Source organism: Microcebus murinus, chromosome 10 (assembly GCF_040939455.1).
Source record: "Microcebus murinus isolate Inina chromosome 10, M.murinus_Inina_mat1.0, whole genome shotgun sequence".
In the NCBI taxonomy this organism is placed as follows: Eukaryota; Metazoa; Chordata; class Mammalia; order Primates; family Cheirogaleidae; genus Microcebus; species Microcebus murinus.
Window position 1 is genome coordinate 16,595,691 of NC_134113.1, and position 9,535 is coordinate 16,605,225.

Sequence of the window (9,535 nt, forward strand, 5' to 3'; positions counted from 1 at the left end):
TAAACTTCTTCCATTTGTGTGGCTTTCACAAGTGATTGAGAAAGACCAGCACCTAAAGCCCCTCAGGTCCACTCTCGCAAGGGACAGACTCCAAGGCCACATTTAACGCTGCCAGTTAAACTCCCTACACTGTATCTTGGGAAAAGAATGAACTAATATTAAAGAAGGATGTTTCCATCCTTCCGAATCCTTCTCTGAAACACACAATGGCAAAAAGAAGAAGAGTGCCCAATAAACGCACAAAGACGTGAGCCGTGGAAAGAGCTCGATTACGTTGACACACACCTGAGAGCCATATGAAGGAAAAAGGGGGAGAGAACTTAGGAATTCAGACAAGGAAATAAGGTAGTATGTTAGTATATATTGCAGCGTAACAAATCAACCCGAAAGTTAGCTCTGAACACATGCAAGACACATAGTGGATGGGAACAACTGTTACTATTCAAAATGCAAAACTGGGCAATGTGAGAGGAAACCTGGAAGCGAACTGGAGGTTCTGGCCTGAAGTACGCTTGTCTGGTTTTAGCACTGCCCTCAATCTCATCAGTTTTTAGCAAAATATTTTCATAAGCTAGCTTCCAAGGAGTCCCCTTTCTGTAGTAGCAGTTTGGGGAATTAGAGGCCCAATTAAGGTGGTTTCCCCTCCTCCCCACATTTTGAATCTCTTCTGGAAGGAGGTTGCAGTGAGGCAGGAAACCCTGGACTCCGTCCAAATACTTTGATGTCTGGGCTTTAAAATAGCTGCGATCTTAGAAGGCTTCCCAGACTTCCTAGTGGCCCTCAAAGGACAGTTTCTGCTCTCACTGATCGCTTCTCCTGGGAGGCCCAGAATGATGGAAGATGCAGAAGCAACTAATTGACTTCAAATAGCTTCCTTCCATGTAGAGGTGAGAAACCAAATGGAATTGGGTGGAAGGCAGGGTAACAGGAAAGAGAGTTGTTTAATGAACACACATACTTCTCTCTGTGAGAAGTAATGCTGGATTAGGAAGGCATCAGCCCCTGCTCTTTAATTTTGTCAAGAGTATGTCTAAGGCTACCCATGACACTATTATGTCTTTCTTAAAACTGAGTCCTTGCCATAGATACAAATAACCCAATTGTATATAGTAAGAGATCACTAATTTTTTTTTTTTTTAATTTAGAGGTCTTCCTAATTTAAAGGCTCCATCTTTTGGCCATGATTAGAGTTTCCAATAGTGTGTTTATTCCAGTAGCAGCGGCAATCCCCAAGATTCCCCCACGCTCCCAGAAATAAGCTACGACAAACTCTCCTGAGAGCTTGCCACATCCAGAACAAAAAAAGCCTCAAGTTCCCAGCCATTTTCACACTGGCCATCTGAGGTCACCCTAAAATCATGCCCCCCAGATGGTGGAGACCAAGAGAGAGTGCCCCCCCCCACATGGTCACAAGTCAAGCTCTCAAAGACACAAAACAAGACGAGAGGGAACTTTCTCCGGCACCACTCTTTATGACAGAACAACACAGAAAGACAAAGACGAAGGAAATGACTATTTCTGGTAGGAAAGGGATCAAACAATATGAATATTCATACCACAAAGTGCCAAAAGGTACACCAGTCACTACCCCAGGACTAGTCACGCAAATCCTTTCCTCCCATTAATCAAAACCTTGCCAAGGAGACAAAGGGTGACTTTTACCATTCGCTCCACCAGACTCCACAGACAGAGGGAGTCTGGGAACCTGACTAGTAAGAAATTCCTACCCTTCTGCCAGTTTGTCACGTCCTGGGTCCCCTGCACTGTGGCTTCCAGAAGAGCAGAGCAGCGTTGGTGGCCCTGCTCCTGGCGCCATCACTGCAGGGGGGGGGGGCAAGGGAAACATCCCTGTCACCTGTGAAGGTTCGCTAAAAAATCAACTCACAAAAGGCAGATTAATTGGAGAAAAGGCATACTTATTTATTTAACATCGCATACACAGGGAGAATCTCAGAGTGATTACCCCCCAACGGGGTTCAGAAACTTATACACCATCCTGGCAAAACAGGTTACTGGAAGAGGGAGAAGAGGAATTGTGTTGGGGACAATAAAGGATTGCTAGGGAGAATGAATGGATCTGGGGACAGAGATTAACTGGTAAATAGTTCTCTTTGATAGTGAAAGGTTCTGTTCAGGTGTGGTTACATTCTCTGCCTCAAGGGAGGGGAAGAAAAACACAATTGTTCTCTTTGATGGGTCTGGATTTTAGGCAGAAAAAGAAACTCCTTTGGGAGAGATGGTGAGGCTGGGGGAGCTCAGAGACACCTTGAAGCTTCTCCAGTTCAGCAAGTCATTGCACCATACTTGGGATATTGATTTCTGAGCCTCAACATCTGGGTGTTGCCTCCGGCTGACATAGATAGCCTTGGAGCTTTACGGTCTCTGCCTTCCTCCTCCCTCCCGCTTGAGATTCGTGCATTTCCTAATACCCTTTAATAAATTCAGTTTCTGCTAAAATTAAAGCAGATTCTGCTGTTTCAACAAGAGCCCTGACTGTTACAGTAATTAGTATCAGGAGTGATTGCAGGCAGCAGCCACTCAAGGAAATGGAAATCAAGGATGGATGTTCTGGAGTGGTTGCACATGAAGCCAAGTGCATGTAATTATGTGTGTGAGTCCAGCAATTTAACCTGTGATCTCCAGGAACAAAATGCTCTTGGGAGATAAGGCATTCTGAGCACATGGCCATTATCCTAAGCAGTGTAAGGTGATGGGCATGCAGAATTCAATGACCATGGGTGTAGTAATCAATAGGTGAGTGATCAGTGGATTACGGTCCCCACATCTTCATTCCTCCCTAAAAGGATTATGCATCCTTGCCACAACTGAAAATAAGGGGGGGGGGGGCTACACATGCACCCTTTGTCTGTAACTGTAACAGAGAAAATGCCCTGGAAAGGGATAAAAATGCTTTCTGTCTCTTCAATCCCACCCCACCCCCTTTTTGAGAACTAAAACCTACATCCCTGCCTCAGGCCAATGGTTGGAGGGACAGGAGAGTGTCCTTTGTTCTTTGTGTCATAGGAGATGGCTCAAGGGAATTGTCCCAGTGGACATCACAAGATTGTCTTAGCCGAAGATGGGACTATGGGATTAAATCAGAATCTTTAAAAGCTCTGTACTTCTGCTCAGAGGGAGGACATTGGTACTTTGAGACAGGAGTCTGCCGGCCTCCTCATTTGCCAGCAAATTAATAAACTTCTCTTTCCTTCTTCTCAAACCACTTGTCCTTATTTTTCTGATGTGGCCTCAGGAACACGTGCTGAACTTTTGGTAACACAATTTCACAGTGCCACCCAGTGGAGTCCACAGCTTCATCACCCTATCTCATTGATGATCTGACCCAAAGGAAAGATCTGAAAGCAGAGGGTGTAGACGACCCTTTGAGGAGCTTTGCTGTGAAGGGGAACAGAGAAACAGAGCTAGCTGGAGGGGTCATTCTCATGGCCTTGGTCTTGAGAACCACTGAGGTAGATGTAACTCCACTTAACCCGGAGGAAGATGGTGATGATGCCGAGCACTTCTTCCCAGCACCTGATATTTCTTCCATGTGGAAGGAGATCCAGCCTTTTTCCATCTCTTTCACTCAGGTTTTCACTGGGAAGAGGAGAAACCTACAATTGGAAATTTGGAGAGCAGACAGTGGTGTGCTGGTAAACGTCTAACAACTGGCTCTTTGGGGCAAAAGCCTTAATTTGTAGCACTTGATGATTTCCATGGTATACAGACACCCATCTGACCATAGCTGATTCTAAGCTACCAACAAGAAGTCACCAAACCTGAAGTTGGGAAGAGATATATGTATACAAACTAGTACAAGCCAACTCTGGCACCCCACTGACAGCCCACACCTGTGCCCCAGGGGAGCACAGCACCTTGGCCTCCCTTTCTCATTAGGAGCTGACTGCCTGCAGAAAATACAAATTCTGTTCCCGCTCTCCACTCTGCCTTTGGCAGTCCTGCGTGTGCGGTGGCCCAGAGTGGCCCAGCACTGCCTGTGGCTGGGTGAGTATTTCTAATTCTGGAGTTCAGTAGTAGGAAATCTGTTTGCCCACAGATAAAATCAGCTTTATCGGTAACAAAGCTAACATCTTGCTCTTCCATCTGCCTCACTCTTTTGTCTTGATTCTCAACTGGCTCAGCACTTGGCAGGAAAGAAGGATATTGTATTGAGCTTCTTCACATTCCAATGGAAGGAACAAAGATGTAAGTATTTCTATAGGTGTGAGGGCATTAAAATCACTCCACCTCCAAATTACCTTTGACATCTCTAGTAGTGAGCAGGTAGACATGGAAAACCCTAAACCTTGGCCTGGGGGCTTTGCCTTGTTACATTATAATAACATCTATAGCTTTAATGTCTCTGTATGGACGTGGACCTAAAGTGTGGAATGATGGAGACTCAGAGTGTGCAGGGGGTGGGAGAGGGTGGCTGATGAGAGATTACTTAATGGGTACAATGTACATTATGTGAGTGATGGGTACCCTAAAAGCCCTGACTTGACCGCTATGCAATTTATGCATACAACAAAATTACACTTGTACCCATACATTCATACAAATTAAAAAATATATATTATCTCTGTTTGGGCTTTAAAGATTAAATGAGATAGTATACAGGAAGGATATAACACAGGCCTGACCTGAATAGTAAGTGCTTAATAAATGTTTGCTGGATTTTCCTCTAAATCTTCTGTGATAGACCCATATTGTTCTTTTCCAAGTTGCAAAGGAAAAGTTAAGCAATTGTTTTCTGTCTTTTCAAGTTGACATTTCATGTTGTAGCCTTCACTAAACAGGTCACCATTCCTCACGCCTTTGGGCATGGCTTGCAAAACTATTAAAGAACTCGAACTGTATCTGGGGCTGATGTCATCGGGTCAGTTAAATGAGTGTGAGACTCCACTCTGTGCTGGGCAGAAAGCTGGATGGCAGCGACTTGCATACCACGCTCCGCTGTGCTCAGTGTGCAAACGTCACAACATCACTATGGGTGAGAACTGGTGCTTTTACGTGAAGGACACTTGGGGGCAGCTGCCTGTTTCCTGAGAAGCAGGATTTGGCACCAAACCAGACTTCAAATTGGATTTGGCACCAAACCAGATTTCCCAGGGCACACCCTGTGACCTGGCCATTCCCTAGAACATTATCTAATACTTCCTCCTCTGTCCATGCTCTGTGCTTTAGTGTTCTATTTGTTCAAAAGAAAAAGAAATCGAGTTCCAAAATGTACTCCTTCCCACCCCCAATAATTTTCCTCCATTGATATGGGGCTTGATGATTTAAATTTAATTTGTTAGAAGTTCAATATTTAATTTCGCATGATTCTCCTTTTAATCAAGAATCGAACTTAGTATCAGTTGTTCAAAAATATTCGCACAATTGCATTTCTTTTTTTTTTTTGAGACTGAGTCTCGCTTTGTTGCCCAGGCTAGAGTGAGTGCCGTGGCGTCAGCCTACCTCACAGCAACCTCAAACTCCTGGGCTCAAGCGATCCTCCTGCCTCAGTCTCTGGAGTAGCTGGGACTACAGGCATGCGCCACCATGCCCGGCTAATTTTTTCTATATATATCAGTTGGCCAATTACTTTCTTTCTATTTATAGTAGAGACAGGGTCTTGCTCTTGCTCAGGCTGGTTTCGAACTCCTGACCTCAAGCAATCCGCCCACCTCGGCCTCCCAGAGTGCTAGGATTACAGGCGTGAGCCACCGCGCCCGGCCTCACAATTGCATTTCTTAACACAATATGCATATTTTCTTTTTAAAATGCAATGTTGTCTTGGTCTATTCAGGCTTCAATAACACAATACCATAGATTGAGTAGCTTATAAACAACACAGGTTTATTTCTGACAGTTCTGGAGCTCGGGAAGTCCCGAGATCAAGGCTCCCGCAGATCCAGTGTCTGGTGAGGGCCCCCTTCCTGGTTGGGAGATGGCATTTTTTTTGCTGTGTCCTCACTTGGTGGAGGGGATGACTGAGCTCCCTCAGGCCTCTTTTATAAGGGCACTGATCGCATTCACAAGGCTCCACCCTCATGACCTAACCACCTCCCAAAGGCCCCACCTCCTCATACCATCACCTTGGGGATGAGGATTTTAACACATGAATTGGGTAGAGGGGACACAAACATTCAGACCATAGCAAATATAAAACATTAGTCCACAAGAAAATCCATGCATTAGCTATGTTCCCATCCTAATCTGTGTCCCTGATCCTTTTCTCTCTGTTGGTGTCAGCAGCACGATCAACTTCATCCGGGAGAATTGAGGAAGAGGACAGTGTGTCAAACAATGCAAAACACAGTGGGGCTCAGCACATATTTTCTGCGAGATGAATGAAGAGAGAAGCAGCCTAACAAGCTACGTGAATAGCTGTAGGCACGATCCGGGCCCCTTCATCCCCACTCCTCATGCTCAGACCTAGGAAAATTTGGGAAAAACATGTCAAGATCCCATTCACCTGCAGACAACTTTACCCTAAATACTAAATCTGCCCTGTCGCTCTCTTTCTTCCCTTCTCCCAGTATTTCCCCAGTACAGTCAAGGCTGAATAGGCTGACCTCACATCAGCCCCTGGAGTAATGGGGACTATGTCCTGCCTTAAGAGAAGTATCTAGAAAGCTATGGGTAAATAAGCATAGCTTATTGTTTGATGTAGTGTAAGTGTTTCATTATGCAAGTGATGCACATATGTTAAAAATGAGAGTAGCCCGAATATAAGCAAGCATCCACGTGGTCCATAGCAATGTCCTTGTCACAGAGCCAAGCCTGTCATGCTAACAAGGATGAGGTGGTTACTCAACACTTATTCTGTGCCAGGTCCTCCCCTAATCTCTTTACTCACTGGATTCTCACACTTCTCTGAGAAGTAAACAGTATTTTTCCATACCCTCTTGACTTCCTTATTTGCAAAGTGGAAATAATATTTGTTCATATGTAATAGGATTTTTGTGGAAATGTTTGTTTCTTTCTTGCTTGCTTGCTATATTGCCCGGGCTGGTCTTGAACTCCTAGGCTCAAGGGATCCTCCTGAGTATCTGGAAATACAAGCATGCACCACCACACCTGGCTGAATTTTTATGGAACTGTAATGATTTAATATATGGCACGTAGAAAGCACTTCATACATATTAGTTTTTAATATTTTATTATTGATTCTGGCTCCATTGTACAGTTTAGGAAACTGAAACACAGAGAAGTTAGGCAAATTGCCCAAGTTACACAGCTACTAAGTGGAAAAGCCAGAACACAATCTCCATGCTGTGGATGAAGAAACTGCTGAATCCCAGAATCCATGAGTATATTAAGGAAAGTAAGAGATGGATTACTCTTATCAAGGGGAGAGGAAAAACTATTTGAAGTTGTTTCCACCAGGGGGCAGTAGACGCATGCATTACGTAGGAGTGAGGCTAGCACATGGAATCTTTTTTGAAGATGTTAAATATTAAAATTTTAATTCCAGATTTTATGTTAACTTTTAAGGAAGAAATTGATTCAAACTATTCTTCTGTTTTCCTATTACCTCCATGTGTAGAAGACTACTGTGAGGATTAAATACGACCATATATGTAAAAGCGTCAGGTAAACAGTTAAGAAAATGAAAGGGCTTCTTGCCAACACTCAATGAACGGTTGTTTTTCACTCCTGTGAGCCTGAGCCTGTGCCACTCCTGGGGATCAAGGAAGACAGGCATAAAGTTCACCGAATAGTGAGAGAAGACTCGCCACACCACTGGACACTCTCCGCTCACCCCGATTCTGTGCTAACAGACTGCTGAGATGGTCCAGGCACAAGAGAGGTGATAGATACCCCAGTTACCCTGAGTTGATCATTACACACTGTATACTTGCATCATAATTTCACACCGTAACCCATAACTACGGACAACAATTATGTATCCATATTAATTAAAAATAAAAATAATTTTTAAAAAGACGGTCTCTAGTAGAGGAAACAGAGGGAAAGAGGTCAATGCACTCAGTACACACGTGCAACAAATGAATGAAACTGAATTTGGAAAACAGTGTGAGAAGTGCTATGTTAGGGCTGACGCACCACGTGGTAGAGGAGTGCAGGAGAGGGAGGGACGGAGCCTGCCTAGAGATGGCACTGGAGCATCAGGCAGAGGGAGGAAAGAGGGAAAATAGTCCAAGAAGAAGAAAAACTCTGGACAGCGGTTTTGGAGCATGGGAAGCCCTCGTGCCTCTGGAGAATAAGAGAAGGGGGTGTGGAGTGAGCGGGGAGCAGGAAGAGAAATTAACCCTCCCCCATTCACTCCACCCGCCATGCCCCCTGGTAAGAATATAGCCAAGGCAGGTGGTAGAATACCTGTTTTCCTTGGGAAAATATAAGTTTATATACTTCTGATTATAAAAGCTTCATTTTAAACATTTTGGGAAAATATGTAAAGAATATATACTTTATCACACATAGAAAAGCAGTATTTGTCTCTTTCATAGACACACAGTTATATTTATGTGTATATACATATGTATATTTATGTGTATGTACATACACATATATATCTGGGATAATTCTGCAAAAAAAATTGGATCTTTGCTTTTTAAAATAGATAATGCATATTATCCTATTAAATTACATATTCTTCAAAAGTATATTTTTTATGACTATATAATATTCCCTTATGTAATTGATTCATAATTTTAAGCAGTCCTTTGTTGTTGGACATTGTATGGCTTCCAATTTCCCTTTACTGTAAACAATGTTGATGAACGTTCATTTTGTAAGTCTCTACAGCTCTTATTATTTTCTTAAAATTAATTCCTAGAAGTTGAATTGCTGGGTCCAGGATATGAGCATTTTTAAATGTTCTTGATTCAAATTGACACATTGCTCTCTAGAAAGGCTTTTTTCCAAGCAAAGATGAGAGTGTCCATTTGTTAGCATTCATGCCAAGGCTGAGAATTATCACGTTCAATATCTTTGTTACTCAAAATAAGAATAATAATAATACTTATTTGGCATCTCCCACATGCCAGGCACTGGGCTAGGTGCTGGGATGCAGCCATGAGCGAGAGAGACAGGGGCTCCTGCTCCCTGGAGCTTCCATTCTAGCGAGGGAGGCTGCCAGTAAGTGCGGGAAATCAGTAAAGGCTGGAGTATATTCGTTATAAATGCCAAGCAGGAAAATAAATCTGAACACTGAAAGTGTCAGTCGAAAGGGGCGTGAATTTCACATGGGGTGGGCAGAGAAGGGCGTTCTGGGGAGATATTGGAGCGAAGCCCAGAAGCCCAGAAGGACAAGACTGCAGACGTGAGGAGCAGGAAAGCACCAAGGAGTGTGACAAAAGCCAGGGTGGCAGGTACGGGTGCAGCAAAGTCTGCGTGTCCCGAGCACAGAGAGAGGAGAGTGACGCCGGTAGGTGAGGTCAGAGGGGAGAAGAAGGCGGGTTGTGGAGGACTGTAGGAACTGCAGCTTTTTGCCTGGAAGCGGGGCGGGGGTGCAGGGGAGTTGACTTGGGATTTAACGAGCTCCCTCCGGCTGTGTGTTCAGAATAGGCTGGAGTGGGCCGAA